General features: G+C 48.0%; 1 pseudogene; it reads left to right on the top strand.

The window, feature by feature from the left end:
* Positions 1–2,796: 2,796 nt before the first annotated feature.
* Positions 2,797–4,290, top strand: LOC112548173 (annotated as a pseudogene).
* The last annotated feature ends 742 nt before the right edge of the window (positions 4,291–5,032 follow it).

Raw genomic sequence — 5,032 nt, 5'->3', positions numbered from 1 at the left:
TCAGATGGGGGTGACAGTGAATAATGCCCCTCCCCCAAGCAGTTTCCCATTGGAACCTTCCCGTTTCCTGCCAAAGTACTGTTTGTGCAGTGCCACATCTGGCTTTTGGAGGTGTATTGTGAATTGTTTTATAAATGTTTTTGGAAAGATTTTCAAAATGTGGGTTGCTGTTCAGCTTGGTCCCCCCCCCACCAAGATGTGGAGGTGGGGGCTCATTCAGGTGTGGGTGACAGTGCAAAATGCCCCCCTCCTGCAAACCACTCACAGTCTGGAAAAGCAGCAAACCCCTACCCCAGTCCCGATTTCCTCCCCCTTTCCCCTAACCGTCCCCTGACCATCCCCCTTTCTGTCCCCCATCTTCAACACCGCACACCCCTGTAGACAGACACATTTCAAAGTGTAAAAAAATTAATGAATTTATTTTAGAAGAAAGCACTCCCTAGGGGTTGTTGTCAGCAATGTATCCTGCAAGACAATCACGCACAAGGGCCTCCCGACCAGCCTTTCCTTGAGGATATCTCCTTGGTTCCTGTGCTGCTGCTTCACATCTCTGTTGTCTTTCCACCTCCTGTTGCACTTCTTGTTTCCATGAGTCATTGAAAACCTCTCCTCGGCTGTTGCAGATATTGTGCAGCATGCAGACTGCTACAATCAAGGGTGGTAGATTTTCTTTATCTGTGTCAAACCGGCATGTAAGCACCCTCCATTGTCCTTTCAGTTGGCCAAACACACATTCCACGGCCATCCTGCAACTGCTGAGGTAATCGTCGAAAGCCAGCTTTTATGGGTTGGTGATGTTCCCTAAAGAAGGCTTCACAAGCCAGGGCTTTAGGGGGTAGTAGCATCTGCTAATATTATAGGCAACACCACGAATCACTCTCTCCTCTATGCCAGGTGCATACTGTCCTTTCTTCATGAGGTCAGCCAGAGGTAAGTTACGGAACATGCACATATCGTGCGCGCTGCCAGCCCACCCCATAAAAATGTTCGTGAACCGGCCCCAGTGGTCCACCATAGCTTGTAGGATTGCAGAGGCATATCCTTTCCTGTTTGTGTAAAGCGTCCCACTCTCTGCAAGGCATGGCCTTGGGATGCGAGCACTGTCTAAAGCCCCCATGCAATTCGGGAACCCCTTCTTATTCAAGCCATCTGTGACTTGCTGTAGATTCGCCAGGCAGATGAATTTGTTAGAAGCGATATCCTTAAGCAGTTGGCATACCTCATGAGTCGCCTGTCCCACCATGCAGGGAGTCATGACAAACTGGTTGGAAATGTAGCAGAGGCTGGATGGGCTGGCCAGTTTCACAATGGCCATTGCAACCTCCTTGTCTGGTGGGATGGCCCGGCACATGTTTTTGTCCTGTCTCATGATGTGTTGGCCCAGCATCAAGACAATATGGTAGAACATCTTCCTTTTCATTCAGAACATCTACAGTCACTGTTAGCTGTTCTAAGTGATCAGGACGATTCGCTCCCACCAGTCTGAGCTGCTCTCACAGACCCACACCATCCTCCTCAGATTTCTCAACAGAGCCTGGTCAGATTCCACTTATTTGCTTTGCTCTGCGCATTCTCCTGAGTACCCATTGTATCTTCTTAACATCAAGCCACGCGCATGATCAGAGGTCAGGGAAGCAGACCCTACGATGACAGGCTGAGAGCCCTGGGGCTCTTTAGCCTGGAAAAGCGCAGGCTCAGGGATGATCTGATGGCCACCTATAAGTTTATCAGGGGTGACCACCAGTATCTGGGGGAACGTTTGTTCACTAGAGCGCCCCTAGGGATGACGACTAGGTCGAACGGTCATAAACTACTAGAAGACCATTTCAGGCTGGACATAAGGAACAATTTCTTTACTGTCTGAGCCCCCAAGGTCTGGAACAGCCTGCCACCGGAGGTGGTTCAAGCACCTAGATTGAACATCTTCAAGAGCAAACTGGATTCTTATCTTGTTGGGATCCTATGACCCCAGCTGACTTCCTGCCCTTTGGGCAGGGGGCTGGACTCGGTGATCTTCCAAGGTCCCTTCCAGCCCTAATGTCTATGAAATCTATGAAAGCAGGAACACAACAAATTGCCACTGAACAGTGTAGTGTCCTCTTCCTACTGAAGAGTTCCAGCAGTAATCTCCAGTAAAACAGTATTTCCAGTACTGCGTCCTCCTCCTCCTTTACCTTCTCCTCCTGCTCCATGTCATCCATCATGTTACGTACTTCATCCTCATTCTCCATTTTGCCCTTTCTCCCATCTGTACCAAGCAGGGTGGCAGGGATTGTGTGTGTGTGTAGTTGATGGTTGGTCTGGAGCTTGGTGTAGCTGCTCTTTCAACACTCCACCCCAGAATCCCTGTGGCATTATGCCTTTTGCACGAGCTTTGCAGCCACTGGTGTTATGCTGTAATCAAGCTTGCAAACAAAAAAAAAATGTTTTGCCTACTCCTTCTGGCTATTTAAAACTTTTGCCAGTTTAAGGGAAAACATAATGCTGTGCTTCTGTAATAAAATTATTTTGCACAAGCAGGCAGTTATAAATGATTTTTGCAACATTTCTGGCCATTGAGCAGCCATCCCAAAGTACAATGGCCTTGTTTACCCCATCACCAGGTCTTTGTTGTTGTTAACTGGGGGTGCTTCATCACCTTTGGGTGTTTTGATGCTCACAGGTAATGGCTTCAAAATCCTTGGAATTTTCCCAGACTAAAACACCACCGTAGTATAAACCCCCCCCCCCCCCCAAAAAAAAATTGCCAACCTCTTTTACAAATTGCTTGTGCTTTTGACCACCAACTGCTTCATCATGTCTCAAAAAGCCAAGGCCAGCAGTATGATGGAACTGATGGCCCAGGAGGCTAATATCTCCATTGCCCATGGACCCAACTGGAGCTGGGAAGAACTGGAGGACTTAATCAACATTTGGTCAGAGAAAAGGATCACAGACAGGCTGGAGAGTAGGAGGAATAAGCCTGTTTATGCTGAGATCACAAAAGGCATGCAGGCACAATTGCACAATCGTGACTGGACCCAGGTCCAGTGCAAGATCAAGTCCCTGAGATCAGCATTTTACAGAGCCAAAGATGCAAACTCTCATTCTGGGGCAGGTCACACACTGCCCCATTCTATGACAAGGTGTCCATTATTCTCTCCAGGGATGTGGGTGACAACCCGGCTTTGGAGACTTTCAGCACTGGAGTTGGGCTGGAGGTAGAGGAGGCGGTGGTGGCAGCGTCAGCAGCCCCTCCTGAGGGTGAAACCATCATCGTGTCTCAGCTGTTCGGAGACTGCTCCCTGTTCCCAGATGGCCAGTGGCAGGAAGAATCATCAGTCACCTTACAGTTATTGCCACGTAGCCCCTCCATTCCACGGAGTAGCACGGATGATGAATCAGAGGGGGGGGGGGGAGAAAGAAACATCATCTGCTGGACCTGGTAGGTCTCTTGTAATGTGCCTCTTGCCACTGCCAGGAAACTCCTGGGTCTTTCTGTTTGGGTTTGGGGGGCTGGGTGGGAGGGGGAGAAATTCATGTGTTGTTGTAGGTGGGTCACCATGGTCTTTTGGTGGTGGTGCAGCCCAGCTAATTATTTGCTTTAATTAATTTGTTGCAGCTAGCATGGGCAGTGGCAGCCATGGATCTGTTCCTCCCAGAGCAGCGAGTACTCGTAAGTTTTGGGCAGTACAAGTGGTGCCCTAGTTTTGCAGGGTCTGTTTCCGTGCCTGCCGGGATTTTGTGCGCTGCATGGTGGGGGTGGGGGTGTATACTTTCCTCCTTTTGGGGGGAAGCCAACCATTGCTTTTTTCTTTATCAGCTGCCGTGACCCATGGCCACTGGGAATGGTGCCCCATTCACACTTCAGCAGAAGGCTACAGAGATTTTTACAGCAAACAGAAACAGTCCCGCGAAACCTTGAGGTTTTGGTGGAGTCCTCAGTAGCCAGAGTACAACATGAAGATAACTGGCAGGATGAACTCCATGATTCAATGTGTAAGGACCATGCCATCCTTCAGGAAGTGTGAGCCACCTTGAGGAATTTGAAAGGCACAGTCGACAAATCCAGTGCTGACTTACAGAGTTCACATGACATTTTCAAGGAGGCCTTGCACAACTTTGTAAAAAATGAATGGGTATGATGCCCAAAAGGGAAAAATAAGTCTGCTCATCTTGCCTCTGTGCAAGATGAGCCTGTTCCCCTTTACTCTGTAGGGTCACAGCAGGGCCATATGATTGCCAGCAGGGCCAGGATGGTGCCACTGCATTTCAGGGAGACAGGGGCGGTTCAGGGTCATGGTGGGGTGAAGGCGAAGAAGCCCAAGTAACTGCTGTAATACTTTGTTGCAAACAACAAAAGCTCATAGTTTCCTGGCTTCCTGTGTCTGCTTCCATATCCACCCTTCTTCGTGCTCTTTCTTGGCTCACCCTACACAAAGCTTCCTGGTGTGTGTATAACACCTGAGTGAGGCTGTTGGTTGGGGGGAGGGGGTTGGGGTTTGCAGCTTTGCTTACACACAAACACAATCTCATGTCACCCCCCAGCAGCCTGGCTTGTTTTTTTGCAAGCCACCACCAACCAGTCACTTGCACATATACACTAGGGGAGCTCCAGAGGTAAACAGGGGCCAGGGGGGTAGCTTGCTTTACTACAACTAGCCACGTGTACAAGTACACTGGGGGGGGGGCTCCAGAGGTAGACTGGGGCGGGGGGAGGGGTGCCTGGCCTGCATACATAGGTTTCTTTGTTTAAGGCCTTTCATCCTTTGGGGATAGCTTTATTTTGTTTCATATGATTTTACCCTTTTCTAAAAAAGTCTAAATGGATTTTTATTAAAGAAACTTGTTAGCTTCAGAATTCTTTCAAGTAAATGGAACAATGTTTCTTTTATTAAAGATTATTATTAGTAATATTTAATAAAACACTGCTTCTATAAGATTTGTATAAGGTTTCTGGATTATTTAAAATTTATATAAAAGGTATATTATCATTAAATAAGAATTAGATTTCTGCTTTTTACGTTTTGATGACTCATAAAATTAATTTTCT

The sequence above is a fragment of the Alligator sinensis genome, unplaced genomic scaffold, assembly GCF_000455745.1.
Source record: "Alligator sinensis unplaced genomic scaffold, ASM45574v1 scaffold727_1, whole genome shotgun sequence".
In the NCBI taxonomy this organism is placed as follows: Eukaryota; Metazoa; Chordata; order Crocodylia; family Alligatoridae; genus Alligator; species Alligator sinensis.
This window is presented reverse-complemented; position numbering and strand designations above follow the sequence as displayed.